General features: G+C 30.5%; 1 long non-coding RNA gene across 1 annotated transcript; it reads left to right on the top strand.

Annotated features, from left to right (window-relative positions):
• Window positions 1-2,480: 2,480 nt before the first annotated feature.
• Window positions 2,481-2,816, top strand: LOC136068307 (uncharacterized). The gene is made up of 2 exons (XR_010629684.1): window positions 2,481-2,602; window positions 2,697-2,816. It is a non-coding gene; the product is annotated as an uncharacterized LOC136068307 (long non-coding RNA).
• Window positions 2,817-8,202: the final 5,386 nt, after the last annotated feature.

Here is an 8,202-nt window from a genome sequence, read left to right as displayed (position 1 = left end):
ACTTTTGTTTTGTCTTTCAGTGGATACCTTTACCCATTATTATTGTAACTGCCACACAAACAACACAGTACTGCTTTTTGGTATTTACCAAAAACAAAAACAAAACAAAACAACCACAAAGATAAAAAGATACAGTTTTTACGGTTGTTACATATGATTTTTTTTTTATGAGCCTCACCTGGTCTTCGTGTTGGTTTCGAGGGTAGCCATGACTGTTCGATTCTGCACGCAGGGGTATTTGATAGAGTAGTTTGAGTAATGTTATTTGAATATTTTTGATATATGTGTAAGAGTAAAAAAATGGTGAAAATGTGTGTAAGTATGTTTGAAATATGAAAAATGTTGCTCAAAGAAGAATATCAAACGGGCCCCACATGGAGGGAAAATGGTTTCTAAAAGAGAGTACTGGTCATAATTACAAATATTGTGGGTGATAATTTTACGTTTATGTTGAATAATGGTAATAGTATTTATTGTTGTACTATAAACAGGGGTACCTATATTTGTACATAAATGTTGGTTAATCAAAGAATAGGTAAGAAATGGCTCTCGAATTGTTAATTTATTATCAAAAGATGGCTTAGAATCAGTGGTTGGATTTGTTCATCTTAATTCTCGTCCAAGAGTTATTATTATTTTTGTATTAATCTCTCCATTTCTTATGCCTTATTAGGTAAAATGATAAATATGACAACAACAAAACCTTTGTCTTAACACTATTATTGAGTGGCTCATAGATCCTCAACGGGTGAATCAGGTTTATCTATATTCATATCCGTTATTTTATCTTATTTAAAATTATACTTTTTATCCCTTTTTAATCAACACTTCCTTTTTATGGCACTCTTAATAATTTATTTAGATTTTTTTTTCAACCTCTTTTATTTGTTCCTTGTCCCTAACATTTGACCTATGTGTCAAAATGGTTCCTAATGTTTCAAACGTGTTAATTTAATCTCTAATATTTTAATTTTGTTTCAAATGTGTCTTTGCAAGAGAAAAGGGAAGAGATAACGGCGGTTTGTGCAAGAGAGAAGGGGGAGGGTTGAATGTGAGTGAGTTTTGTAAAAGAGAGATGTTACATCTACAATAATTTTACAACATTTTTACAACAAATCACAGGTGGTTAGTTGTTATTAGTTCAAATTTGAAACTAACACTAAGATTACTTTTTTACCCTAACAATAACAACTAGTAACAACCTGCCACTTAGGATTTGTTGTAAAAATGTTGTAGACATATCATTTCTCATTAGAAATACTAAAAGATATGAGCTATCATTGATCTTTGTTATTTATTAGGATAAATTTTCAATCATGAAGAAGTCACAATATGTATAAATCCTATTGAATATATATATATATATATATAAATAAGGAAGTATATTAATTTATTATAACCTGTCAACTTACCATATTTAACCATATGTTTAAATCCTATTAAATATATATATATATATTAAAATAGATTAAATTTTGTAAGGATGTAATGTAAAACTCATACTTTACCCTTCCAATCCCAACATACAACATCATCTTATCACATATTTAAAAATAAGCACAATCTCACCCAATGAATTCTAATACCCATTTATAAATGTAACAAAATTGGGAATTTATTGAGATGTTATTAAGTGTGGTAGGATATATTGAATTTCAAGTAAAATGCTAGCAATCTCTTATTAGATGATGTAAAACATGAGTTTTACACCTCATCCTTACCAAATTCAAACTCATAAAAAAAAAAAGGAAATATATAATTTATTATAGCCTTTCAACATACCATATTAAAATCACATGCTTTGTTTTCTTTATGAAAAAGAAAAACATATCTCACACGAGATACCCTAAATTTCCATTATATAAGAACAAGATGTTGTTATTATTACAAACATTGAGAGGTTGTGTAATAAAATGGATTCCTTCAAGGTTTCTTTGTTCATAATATTCACTNAAAAAAAAAAAAAAAAAAAAGAGAGAGAGCTGGAGAGAAAAAGAGAGAATGGAGCTCCCTGGAATGTTCTGATGAATGAGGGAGAAAAGGAAAATAAAAGAAGGGGGTAGAGATAGTGGCCACGTGTGTGGAGGAGGAAAACAAGAAAAAAAAGAAAAGAAAAGAAAAAGAAATGAAACGTAACTTATGGATGAAAGTGAATTGAAGAAAGGAAAAATAATATAAATAATAAAAATTCTAATTGAGAAATGTTACCGTAATATTTTCACAATATTTTCATAATAAATTTTAAATAACAGATTGTTATTAGTTAATATTGGTTAGCAAAAAAATAATTTCAGTGGTGAGTTCAAATTAAAGTTAATAACAACTTTCCACATAAATTTTGTTGTGAAAATATTGTAAAAAATGTTGTAAACGTAACACTTCTCATAATAAAGTTTACACTGTAAGTTGTTATTGGTTCTCATTTGAACCTACTAATGACATTATTATTTTTTTATCTACCATTAACAACTTGATTTTTACTTGATTCCAAAACTCTTTCTGCGTTAAGAAAATTTTCCTTTTCTCCCTCATTCAAGAACATTCCAGGGAGCTCTCATCTTCGTGCCGTTGCTCATCTTCGTCCCCAACGCAGTCCAGATGGGTCAGATGGCTTCTGTCTTCTGTCCACTTCTTTTTTCTTTTTTTTTTTTCTTTTTTTGGTTATGATTTGATTAATAAGATTGTTGTGTTTGCAGTGTTTGTTCTGTAGCACGGAGAAAGATTGTTGTGCTTGTTCTGTAGCAGAGCAGCACAGAGAAAGATTGTTGTGTTTGTTTGTAGTGTTTATCAAGGGTAATTTGGTAATTGACTAACCAGCCCAACGGATAGTTCCAACGCGCATGAACTTTTTGCTTATGGACCTCCAGAGCTCCATAATGTTGCGCGTTCATGGATCCGTTTTTTGCCTTGTCCCAAAACGCAACTTTTTTCAAAAAGTTGCGTTTTGGGCTGAGCCAAACGCAAAAAGTTCCTCAGCATTTGTAAAATGCGCATAAATGCTTAAAGTTGGCTCTAAAAGCCCAACCAAACGGGCACATAGACACAATAAATAAACATCAACTCTTTTACTATCTTAGCGGTATATATATATAGTTTTTCACATACTATTTCTTCAAGTGCGATTTGACTGCTCATTTTCTTTTATGTGTTAAAGCTAAAGCTTTTTTACTTTCTCAAATTTCACAGCCATGGCCCATAAAAAATAGAGAGGGTCAGGGTTGGGTTTGGCTCTAACTCCATCTCTAATCAAAGCTAAGTTTGAGTTTTGGATTTTAAAAAGTTTTATTTAGTCTTCCAATTATATCTGTTAACTAAACGTACAAACATAGTAAATTTCTAATCATAGAAAGTACCATGTCCTGATGCATCCCAAAAAAACCAAAATTATATATATATATATAAATTTTTTTGTTAATTTTATTTTCATAGCCATTAATAGTTTTCTACCATAGAATATGCAAGAATGACCTTTCGAATTGTGAATTTATCATCAAAAATGGTTATAATTAATACTATATTATTTAATGGATACTTTTTTGTCTTAATACTTCCTTTAAGAGTTATTAGTATTTATCACTGTATTAAAAAGAGAGGTATTGGAATTATTTTTTATTTGACAAGACCTTTTTTTTTAGAAGAATTGACAATTCCTAATTGGAAACAACAATATATGGCTTTTTCCAGATGAAAGAAAACACAAGATAAAACCACTTGTAATGTTCTGCGCCACTATGTTTTGTACTTGCTGAGGTTTTTTCATAAATTTATTGTTGGATTACATTGTCTCATTCATACTATGTTTAATTTCAAAATATTAAAATAATTATAAATAAATAAATCTTATATATAAAAACTTTTAAATTTCATATTATTTGTATTTCAAAATTTTCATTGGACATAACATTATGAGTAAAATAGAAAACAATATTATATGGACATACAATTTGGGGCGTGTGTTAAAGAACGGGTTTTTTAATTCTTAAACATGGTAGTACTAATACATCTATTTTTTTATAAGTATTAGATGAGTTAAAAAAAAAATATATATATATATATATATATTGTGAAGGGGATGAAAATCAAGGATGACAGATCCGTTTAAATAAACCTAAAGGTACTGAATTAGTGAACCGTCGGGAACAAGGCAACAAATGAAGCGGTTGATGGATAGACCACATAATGGATGGACCCCTCTCCGTAATAGACAGATAGTCCCTCTATATGGATGGATTCTGGGTTTTTGGGCTCAAGGCCAATGGATACCAAGGCCACGTGGCACTCACATAACTTGGGTAAACCCCACATGAAAATATCTTGCATCTCACGATTAACCCTAGTTGAGGGAATCCCAACATGGAAAGAATCTTGCAATATATGCACATTCATGAAGATCTTTCTCATAAGGAAAATATCTACCTATACAAGAAACGAAGGTCGATTCCGTACTACTATAAAAACTCAAAGCCCTCAGAAATCAAGGTACGCATAATTTACTCAACTTTAGCACTCTAGAGTTGTGAAGCTTTCTAACTTAACTTTCGGAGGGTCTTTGGCTGGTACCACACCAATACTCTTCTAAGGTTTTCTTGTTCTATGTTGTGCAGGTGTTGTCTTGAGCACGTGAGGACTGTGTAACTTACTGACAATTTTCGGTATCATCGTATTGTAAGGACAAATTTTGGTTCCCAAGCCCAAAAATGAAAAGGACAAAGGCCCAAAAAGCCTAATATAATAAATTTGTAGAGAGAACTAGAAACTGGACTTCAATAAGTTGGGCAACAATCACAATAGGTTAAATGATGCTAGAAAATAAGAATAAATGGTTTTAGGTAAGGAAAATCCTCCTCAACAAAGTCTAAGAAAAGCAGTTATTATATATTTCTCTTAGACTTTAGGACAATTACAGTTCTTGAGTGTACAGTGTTTTTTTTCTTCTCCTGATTTTCTTATACCCCTCTGTCATGGGGTTTTTCTTCTTTATATTTCTCTTCTTTACTTTATCTCAGTCTTCCACGTGTAGATCAAATTGCTGGTTTTGATCCTTATTCCATCAGCCCCTTCCTAAAGTCTTTGTGAGTAGCTATAAGGTTGAATGTTACTGTTCAGGTATCACCTCCACATTAATACAGCCAGAAAGTTAGCTGCAGAGTATTCAATACGGAAGTAGCAGCTTTCCCCTAGATATTTCTCAGCTTTCCTTTGTCTTATTCCCTTTTAGTGCTTATCCTACCAATATGATCGTCTGGTGTGTTGTTCTTGATGAAATGTCTGACCTTTGACCTCTACTCTGTTTAGCCGATGAGGTGTTTCTCCTCAAACTACACTCTCAATCCTTTACGATCAGACTTCCTCCATAGCCCACAAATTTGTATGTCCTCGTTAGTGTCTGCTTGTCCTCGGACGACTTAATATCCTCGGACACGACCCATGGCCCAATATTTATTTATGGGCCCTTTATCCTTACATACATACATACATACATATATATATATATATATATTGTTCTATCTATCTATCTATACTACTAATAACATGATTTTCTATTTGGGTTTCATCATTTTGCATACTAAAATATAATTATACAAATTCTTAAACTCTTTAAAATAAATATTTTTTTTTAGTTAAATTAGCCTTTGAGCACGCATGTGAAGACTCTTCTATTTTTTGGGTAAAGGTTAATAATTTACATCAATTATAATTTATGATTAATATATTTTCCAAACACCAAAAAAAAAAAAAAAAAAAAAAAAAACCCAGGGGTGTGATAAAAAAATGTTAGGAGCCTAACATAAGCCTTACTAATTATAATCTCTGTGCCTCATTAAAAAATGCTTACTATCATGGTAACCTTGCTAATTTCCCACTGAAAATTAATGCTGGAATTTCAAATTATGGGCCTGTATCTCGTGAAAGATGAAATTAAACTCAAAGTTTAAGGAAAATGGGCATTTACTCCTAATTTACAAACTATGCAGCAAAATACTTCTATTTTGATACTATTTAGCAAAATACCTCTGTTTTTTAAACTTGATTTTAACAAAAATCGAGTTCTACGTAAAATTCGATATTCTTAAAATCGAGTTCTATGTATATTTTTAATTGGAACTCGACAATTTCAAGTTTCACTTAAATTTAAAAAATAAAAAATAAGTGGCAAAATATGCATTAAACTCAACATTGCTAATATTGAGTTCCACCTGTAACTCAATTTTGTTAAAATCAAATTTAAAAAATAAGGACGTTTTGCTAAATAGTTTCAAAATAGGGATATTTTGCTACATAGTTTGTAAATTAAGGGCAAATGCCCATTTTCCCCATAATAGCAAGATTCCCTGTTTTTTCCTTTAAAAAAAAATCATATTTAGGTTTCATTATTTTGCATACTAAAACCTCATCACAAAAATTCTTAAACTTTCTAAAATACCCCTATCTTTAGTTAAACAATTTTAAATTAAAAAACACAAATATGTTAAAAAGTAATTTACTATTGTAGGGACATGTTTTGCAACCCAAGCCCAAAAGGTAAGGGACGTTGGCCCAATGAGTCCAGTACAATAAATTTGTAGAAAGTGGGTCAAAGAACTAAACCCTAATGAATTTAACAACGGCTAATATGGATTCAGGAAATGATCAAGCAAGAACAAGGAACATAGAACAAATTGAATTTTTTACTGTCTGAGGAGGTAACTCTCCATATAAATCAATTAAACTGATTACAAGTATAATTTTGATTGCTACAGTATTCTCTCTCTATTTTTCCGATCTTTTCCTTATGGAGGGTTCCTTACATTATATAGCTCCCATTGGACCATCCTGATCCTACACTTATTGATCATTAGAGCCCTTACTTGAGTGCCCATCCATCAGACACCCTCTTTGGCTTTTTGTGAGTTGTAGTAACCAAGACAGTACTGTTCAGGGGTCTTCTCCACATAAATGCGGCCAGAAAAGTAGTTGCAGTGCATTTAATATGGTGGTAATAGCTTTTCCTTAGATATTTTTCGGTTCCCTTCCTTCTCGCATATTCGTGAGGCACGTCCCTTCATTGAAGCTTTCTGGAAGGTCACTTTGATCCATAGGATCTACATCTGATCTGTGTTTAGCTCATCCGAAGATATATTCCTCCTCGGACCGACTTCCCATTTGCATCTCGCTCATTAAGACCTGAGTCTGAACCATTCATTTCTATTTGTTTGTTCTCGGATTACTCATGCTCTCGGCCAAGGCCCAAGGCCAATTTATGATTTCGGCCCTTAACCCTACAACTATTTTTAAAAATGTTACTGAGTTTTAGGCATTTCCTTTTCTCTTCTCCATTCTAAATTACCACTTTTTATATTAATTTCAAATTTTCAAATAGTTTCTTACATTCAAATCAATCACTAACTCACTTACAAATACTTTCTCCAAAAAAAAAAAAAAAAAATCACGTAGAGAAAATTCTAAAAATTATGACAATATCTTTATCTTATTTTTAAACATTATGATACAAAACCCAAAAAAAAAAAAAAAAAAAAAAAAACTGTGCTAAGTGTGTGTGATGAGGCTAGTGTTTTATACTATGTTTCTAAAATATCGAAATGATCATGTATAAACTATCTTATATATAAGATATTTAAATTTTAAGTTATTTGTATTTAAATTTTTTTTTTAGAGAGTTTCAATTGATGGCATCCACTCTTGATGATAGTTCTTTATTATCATACCAAGACACCAATTAGTTTTTGGTGTAGACGAAAATTGAACCCTATATCTCTTACACAACTATCAGAAACTTTACCAGTAAAGCTAATTGGAACCCACTTATATTTTAAGATTTGATGTATAACATAAACCTCTAAATAAAATAATAAATAATATATAATTGACATTTTCAATCAAGATTGAAATATTTATTTTGTACAACTTTTAATGTGCATTTACTATGTTTAACTATAGAAAAAGTGGATTTTTTTAGAGTATTTTGGTTTCATATGTTGAATAAATAATTTTAATAATATATATATATATATTATATATGTATGTATGTATGTATGTATATGTATGTATGTGTGTAATGTATAATATAATAAAAGTATATCATTAATGATGTTATTAATAAATAGATTTTGAGAGAATCCAAGCTTATGTGCTACCAATAAACAACATCTTTTACCTATCAAAAATAAATAAAAAAATAAAAAATAAACAACATCTTTTGGA

This window comes from Quercus suber, unplaced genomic scaffold, assembly GCF_002906115.3.
Source record: "Quercus suber isolate HL8 unplaced genomic scaffold, Cork oak 2.0 scaffold_109, whole genome shotgun sequence".
Classification (NCBI taxonomy): domain Eukaryota; kingdom Viridiplantae; phylum Streptophyta; class Magnoliopsida; order Fagales; family Fagaceae; genus Quercus; species Quercus suber.
This window is presented reverse-complemented; position numbering and strand designations above follow the sequence as displayed.